Source organism: Pipistrellus hanaki, assembly GCF_964339955.1.
Source record: "Pipistrellus hanaki genome assembly, chromosome: 2".
Lineage (NCBI taxonomy): Eukaryota > Metazoa > Chordata > Mammalia > Chiroptera > Vespertilionidae > Pipistrellus > Pipistrellus hanaki.
The window spans coordinates 100,615,148-100,623,356 of NC_140504.1; the positions used below are offsets into that span (position 1 = coordinate 100,615,148).

The 8,209-nt window shown below is 38.2% G+C and overlaps 1 pseudogene across 1 annotated transcript; it reads right to left on the minus strand.

Moving 5' to 3' along the window:
• Positions 1-4,963: 4,963 nt before the first annotated feature.
• LOC311617414 (neurofilament light polypeptide-like) lies at positions 4,964-6,466 on the minus strand (annotated as a pseudogene). Its single transcript has 2 exons — positions 6,431-6,466; positions 4,964-6,131 (listed from the first exon to the last, which is right to left on the minus strand). The product of its transcript is annotated as a neurofilament light polypeptide-like (transcript).
• Between the last annotated feature and the right edge of the window lie 1,743 nt (positions 6,467-8,209).

Here is an 8,209-nt window from a genome sequence, read left to right on the forward strand (position 1 = left end):
AGGTGTAAATGTGCTTAACTTTTGAGTTGTTTTAAAGGTCACTAGTATAAACTTGTGTTCACTGCTTGGGTGAACACAAGCCTGCATAAATCTTTTCCCATATTTAGAAATATCCAATAGACTAGCTATTTGATAATAAATATCAAATGTTTATTAGATTTAATGTTTTATGGATCTTTGAAAAAAACACTGGACAGCAACAGAAGAGCTAGTGGAAGTCAGTGGGAAAGAGTTAAACTACCAAACACTATGAATATTTCTAGGCCAAATGGCTAGCCATGTGGAAGAAGAAGTGGTTAGATTCCTATTTCATATTATATAACAAATAAAATTGTGATGCATTAAAAACTTAATTTTAAACAACCAATAAAATAAAACTTTTGGAGAAAATATATTTATGGTATCAGAATATGGAGAGCTTTTTAAAAGTATTTACCAAAAACTGAACACATAAGGTAAAAATTGAATAAATTGTGCTACATTCAAATAAAAACTTTTGCATGAAAAAGACACCATTAACAGTGAAAAGGAAAGTTAAACAGTTTAAAGAACTGTTTAGAAGAATATACTTGAAATGTAAATAAACACATCAGAATAGTAATCCAATTTTATGAAGAACTACTCAGAGAAAATGTTACATTGGGCAAAAGACATTATCCAAACACTCACTAAAGAGAAATTACAAAAGATCAATAAACAAAGAAAATATGTTCATTTCATTAGTAATGGGAAATGCAAAGTAAACTATAGTGTGATATTGGTGCATCCTCATCCTGGCAAAATTAGATATTACTGTTCTATGGGAATAGCAGTTGTCCTCATTTAAAGTAACCTGCAGTACCTATGTAGTTGAGATCCACATGCCTTATCACCCAGGAGTTCTAGTTCCCTGTATTTTCCACTCCTAGAGAAACTTTCACATGTGTATAAAAACTTCAGTATGAGAACATCCTTTGCATTTTTAAAAATAATAGCAACAAAAAAAGGAAAAAACCTAACTGGCCTAATCCTCTTATCAAAGAAAGGAGAAACATGATAATGATATCTGTATCTAATAGAAAACTAAACAGCAGTTTTAAGTGAATGGGCAAGAACCACTTGTATTAATGTAGATAAATTCAATAACAGTGTTGAATGTAAATAGGATACAAAATAATATTTATTGTTAAATTTCCATAAAATTTATTTAATTTATTATTAAATTTATTGGGGTGACATTGGTCAACATGAACATATAGGTTTCAGGTGTGGGTTTCTATGTTACAAGATCTGTATATTACATCATGTGACTACCACCCAAAGTCAAATCTTCTCTATATATTAGAACCTCCTTCTCCCCCCATCTTTTTTTCCTCTGGCAACCAGCACACTGCTGTTTTGTTCACAAGTTTCAGTTTTACATTCCACATATACGTGAAATCATATAGTTCTTAGCTTTTTCTGACTGACTTATTTCATTTAGCATAATGTTCTCAAGGTCCATCCATGCAAATGGCACTATTTCATTCTTTCTTATGGCTGAGTAGCATTCCATTGTGTATATGTACCACATTGTCTTTATCCAGTCCTCTACTGTGGACACTTTGGTTATTTCTACATCTTGGCCACAGTGAATAACGCTGCAATGAATATAGGGATGCATATATCTTTGTGAATGCATGATTTTTAGTGTTGTTTCCCCCCCACCCCCCAGTATATACCCAGGAGAGGGGTTGCTGGGTTGTATGGTAGCCATTTTTTTTTTTTTTGAGGAATGGCCAGGCTGTTTCCCATAGTGGTTGTATCAGTCTACGTTCCCACCAGCAGTGAATGAGGGTTTCCTTTTTTTCCATAACCTCTCCAAGTCTTGTTATTGCTTGTCTTGTTGATAACTGGTGTAAGGTTTTGATTTGCATTTCTCTAATTGACAGTGAAGTTGAACATCTTTTCATATATCTATTACTATGTCTTCTTGGGAGAGATGTATTTTCAGGCCCTCTGCCCACTTTTGATTGAATTGCTTATTTGTTCGGTGTTGAATTCTTTATGTATTTAGGAAATTAAACCTTTGTTGGAGCTACTATTTGCAAATATCATCTCCCATTTGATTGGCTTCCTCTTTTTATTGTCAGTTTCTTTTGATGTGTAGAAGCTCTTTAGTTTGATATAGTCCCATTAATTTACTTTTTGCCTTGATTTCCCTTGCCTTTGGGGTCATTACAATGTTCTCTATGATCAAGGTTCATAAGTTTGGTAGCTATATTTTCTTCTATTAGCTTATTGTTTTGGGTCTTATATTTAGGTCTTTGATCCATTTTGAATTAAGTTCTGTACCTGGGGACAATCCGTAATCTACTTTCATTCATTTGCATGTGGCTTTCCAGTTTCCCTAGCACCATTTATTGAAGAAATTGTTTTTTCTCCATTGTGTGTTTCTGGCTATTTGTAAAACATTTTCTGTCCATATATATGTGATTTTATAGCTGAGCTCTCCATTCTGTTCCATTGATCTGTGTGTCTTTTTCTCTGCCAGTAGTATGCTGTTTTGATTATCATAGCTATGAATTATAATTTGAAGTCAGACAGTTGATACCTCCAGCTTTGCTTCTTTTTTCTCAGGATTGCTTTGGCTATTTAGGGCCTTTTATGGTTCCATACAAATAGAATGATTACTCATTCTACTTCTTTAAAAAATAACATTGTGATTTTGATTCAGATTGCATTAAATCTGTATTGCTTTGCATAATATGGCCATTTTAACTATGTTGATTTTTCCAATCCATAAACATGGAATGTTTTTTCATTTTGTTGTGTCTTTTTCAATCTCTTTTAATAATGCTTTGTCATTTTCAGTATATAAGTCTTTCAAATTCTTTAAGTTTATTCTAGGTATTTTATTATTTTGGTTGCAATTGCAAGAAATTTTATTCATTTATTTCTCTGAAGTTTTGTTGTTAGTACACAGAAAGGCAATGGATTTTTACATATTGATGTTTTATCCTGCAACTTGTCTGTATTTGTTTATTGTTTCTAACGTTTTTTGTGGAGTCTTTAGGGTTTTCTAAATACAGAATCAGTGTCTATAAGAAGTGACAGTTTAACTTCTTCCTTCCCTATTTGGATGCATTTTATTTCTTTCTCTTGCCTTATAGCTCTGGCTAGTACTTCTAGCACTACATTGAATAAGAATGTTGAGAGTAGACTTCCTGTGTTGTTCTTCATTTTAGAGAAAAAGCTTTCAGTCTTTCACTATCAGAGTTTGATATTAGCTGAGGTTTTATTTTAGATGGCCTTTATTATGTTGAGGAACTTTCCTTCTATTCCCATTTTATTGAGTTTTAAATCATAAATGGACGTTGTATTTTATCTAATGCTTTTTCTGCATTTATTGATAAGATCATATGATTTTTACACATTCTTTTATTAATGTGGTGTATTACATTGATTGATTTACATATATTGAACCATCCTTGGGCCCCTGGAATGAATCCCACTTAATAGTGATGTATTATTTTTTGGATGTACTACTATATTTGATTTGCTTATATTTTGTTTAGAATTTTTGCATCTGTATTCATCAGAGATATTGGTCTGTAGTTTTCTTTCTTTGTGTTAGCTTTGGCAGCTTTTGGTATCAGGGTTATATTGGCTGCATAAATGTTTTAAGGTTATATTGGCCTCTTCTTTAATTTTTTGGAAGAGTTTGAAAAGGATAGGTTTTAAATCTTTTTTGAAAGTATGGTAGAATTCACTGGTGAAACCATCTGTTCCTGGACTTTTATTTTGAAAGAAGGTTTTGATGGTTATTTCAATTTCCTCACTGCTTATATTTCTATATAGATTTTCCAATTCTTCCTGATTTAGTCTAGGAAGGATATATATATAAATTAGTGGCCTGGTGCGCGAAATTCATGCACAGCAGGAGGGTTGTCCCTCAACCTGGCCTGCATCCTCTCCAATCTGGGATCCCTGTGGGATCGGACCTAAACTGGCAGTCAGACAACCCCCTTGCAATGTAGGGACTAGTGGCTCCTAACTTCTCACTTGCCTGCCTGCTTGATCTCCCCTAACCATTCTGCCTGCTGGTCTGCTTTCCCCGAGCTGTACCCCCCTTCCAGCCTGATCACCCTCAACTGCCCTCCCCTCCTGGCCTGATCACACCTAACTGCTTCTGCCTTGGCCCCACCACCATGGCTTTGTCTGGAAGGATATCTGGAAGGTCTCATGGTCTAATTAGCATATTACCCCTTTATTAATATAGATAGGATATGACATATTGCCATAACTATGTAACATATCTACCAGTATTACTCTATGAGAATAATATGTTATCACTTCATGTGATAGGAAGGCATCTAATACATTACATTGTATATGTTATATGTTTTAAGTAGTAGGAAATACTGTATCCATAGTAATAATATACACCCTGTGACTTTCCTTCCTGATCTGGGAATGGTTCCTCAGTTCTTTGAATGTTTCCTGGCCCTTAATGTGTGTGTGTGTGTGTGTGTGTGTGTGTGTGTGTGTGTATGTATAATATATATATTTACAATATATATATATATATATATATATATATATATATATATATATATATATAGTCATTCAGTGTAACTTTATTTACTGTTTATTGCACATGATTTGAGGTCTTTAATTTCTAACCACAAAGATTCAAAGGACCATTTTTTCATGAAGTTTAACATTAACATTAGTGAATTCATGTATTCATGTGTTTTTATTGTAAACATCTGAATTATTCACATTGTCATAGATCCTGAAGTCATAAGCATGGACCATGCACAGGCTGACAGCAAGCCAGGAAGCCACTCTCCAAGCAAACAGATAGTTTGCATAAGGAGAAGTCATAGCATAACATTTAATGTCCAACGTGAGTCACCTCAGAATGTTATATATATTGACTTCTTAATTCATATAGTATTGGGGAACTCAGCTGCTTGGTTGGTGATGGGGTTGACCTGGTTTGGGGAGGATTATTCCTGAAATGATTAAGGAAATAGGGGCTCAATCTTCCTTCTTGGTTGCCTGCTCCTCCCCAGCACCTTAATCTTTCTTCTCATCCTCAGCTTTTTGGGCATCTTCTCCTTCACCTTCACCTTCACCTCCCTTTTCCTCCTTTGCATCCTCAAATTCTTCCTTGGCACCTTCTTCCTCTTCCTCTCCTTCCTCTCTCTTCCTTCTCCTCCTCTTCACCTTTTCCTTCAGAAGGAGGATCATCCTTAGCTTCCTTGGCTTTTGCAGCCTTAGTGGTCTCCTCCACTTTGATCTGCTCCTCCTGGACATGGCTGGTGTATTAAGAAGGGAAGGAGTGAGCAGACATCAAGTAGAAGCTAGTCTGTAAACCACAGTAGGCAGATTGACCAAAGATCTGGGAACTCTGGGAGTAGCCGCTGGCTATGCTTCCCACTCTGGTGAAACTGAGCTGGGTCTCCTCACTTTCCAAGAGTTTCCTGTAAGCTGTAATGTCAATGTCCAAAGCCATCTTCACATTGAGGAGGTCCTGATATTCTTTTAAATAGTGTTCCATTTCATTCTTTGTAGTTCTTAATTCATTTTCTAATTTGTTGATTGTGTCCTGCATAGCACTAACGTCAGAGTTCTGCTTATCCTCTAGGTCTCTCAGCTGCTTTTCCAGCACTTCATTCATGCCGTGGCTTGTTTCCATCTCCAGGGTCTTAGCCTTGAGTAATCGCTGGCCCTCACCTGTAGGTGTTCTGGGCAACGCTCTCTGTCAGCATTGTGAAGCGGCTCTTATAACATTCTTCGGCATTCTGCATGTTCTTGGCAGCCAGCTTCTCATACTGAGCGTGGATGTCCTTGAGCATGGCAGAGAGGTCAGACTTGGAAAACATGTCCATCTCCACAGAGATCTGAGCATACTGGATCTACACTGGAAGCTCGGTGATCTCCTCTTCATGTACCTTCTTCAGAAAGGTGATTTTGTCCATCAGGCTGTCCATGTACTTTTCCAGCTCAGGGCTTGTGAGAGCCGCCTCATCTGTACCTTTGCGTACCTCCATCAGCCAGCCCTCTGCATCCTCATGGTTCAGCACCTCTTCCTGGTAGCTCGCCTGTAGGTTGTTCCCAGCCACTTCGGAGCCCTGGTGCCTCCTAACTGCCCACTTTCCTCTCTTCTCCAGGGACAGGGTACAATGGGGCAGAGCACAGGTATCCCATTTTCATTAAAATGTTCAGCCTGGCATGCTCCACCAGTTTGCTCAGGTGGCCCAAGGGCAGACAGTGATCCCGGAGACTTTGGCCACCCCCACCTATGGACCCTGTAGGCAACATCAGGCACTGCCTGCCAGGCCTGCCCAGGCCCAAGAGTGACTTCAGAAGCTGCCTGATGGAACTGCCCAGTACTGATCTCCACCTGGACTCTGCTGGAAACATCAGGCACTGTCTGCCGGGCCTGCCTGGTTCCCATTACCACTGGGACCATGCGGACAGCGTCGGCCCTGTCCATGTCGCCTGCCCAGTCCCAATCATGGCCTGGACCCTGCAGGCAGCATCAGCCACTGCCTGCTGGAACTGCCCAGTCCCGATCACCCCCTGGACTCTGCAGGTGATGTCAGGTGCTGTCCATGTTGCCTTCCTGGGTCCCTAAAACTGCCTGGACCCTGCGGGCAGCATCAGGTGCTGCCTGCTGGAACTGCCCAGTCCCAATTGCCACCTGGACCCTGGGGGGTGGACTTCTGGCCTGCAGGGTATTTGGCCATCTGGACCCTGCCGGCTACATCAGGCACTGCCTGCCCCGCCTGCATATGCAAATTTACACATCATCTTAGTTGGGTTTATTTGCATATAACTCCTGATTGGCTGTGGGTGTAGTGGAGGTACAGTCAATTAGCATGATTTTCTTTTATTAGTGTAGATATACACTGGAGGCCTGGTACACAAAATTTGTGCAAGAGGGATATATCCCTCAGCCCAGCCTGCACCCTCTCCAATCTGGGACCCCTCAAAGGCTGTCTGACTGGCCTTTTAGGTTTGACTTCCTCCATTTTCAGGGAAACCCAATCCTCCTGCTTGCTCCGTGGCCACAACCATTTTGGTTGAGTTAATTTGCATACTCACTCCTGATTGGATGGTGGGCATGGCTGTGGGTGTAGTGGAGTGATGGCTAATTTGCATATTACTCCTTTATTAGAAAGGATCATTCTAGGCATTTATTTTTCTTCTAGGATATTGATTTTTATGGATTAATTTCTTCTAGGATATAATATTAAATATTTTGGCATATAGTCTTTCACAATATTCTAGTATGATCCTTTATATATCTGTGATGTCAGTGGTGACTTCTCTCTCGTTTTTATTTTGTTTATATAGATCTTTTACCTTAGTGACTCTAGCAAGGGGTTTATTAATTTTATTAGCTTTTCAAAGAACCATCTCTTTATTTTATTAATTTTTATAGTCTTTTAATTCTCTATTTCATTCAATTCTGCTATAATTAAAAAAATATATCTTTTGTTGATTTTTTACAGAGAGGAAGGGAGAGGGATAGAGAGTTAGAAACATCGATGAGAGAGAAACATCAATCAGCTGTCTCTTGCACACCCCCTACTGGAGATGTGCCTGCAACCAAGGTACATTCCCTCTACTGGAATCAAACCTGGAACCCTTGAGTCCGCAGGCTGATGCTCTATCCACTGAGACAAACCAGTTAGTGCTCTGCTATAATTTTTTTTATCTCATTTCTTCTGCTGACTTTGGGTTACTTTTGTTTTACTTTCTCAATATTTAATATGTGATATTAAGTTGCTTACTTGGGATAGGCCTATAATTGTATCAACTTCCCTCTTGTTACTATTTTCACTGCATCCCAGAAGTTTTGATATATTTGTCTCTATACATATTTTGGTCTTATCTTTTATTTCTTCTTTGATTTGGTCATTTTTTAATAGTGTGTTGTTTAACCTCCATGTATTTTGGGGTTTTATTACTTCCTTTTAAAAAGTTGATTTCTAATTTCAAAGTGTCATGTTCAGAGAATATGCTTAGTATACTTTCAACTTTCTTGAATTTGTTGATGCTAATTTTGTGACCCAACATCTGGTCTACCTTGGAGAATGTTCCCTGTGCATGGAAAAGAATGTATAATCTGATGCTCTGGGTTGAAAGGTTCTGTAAATGTCAATTATGTCCATTTGTGTGATCTAGTGTTTATTTAAAGCTGATATTTCTTTATTGATTTTTTGGTTGGTTG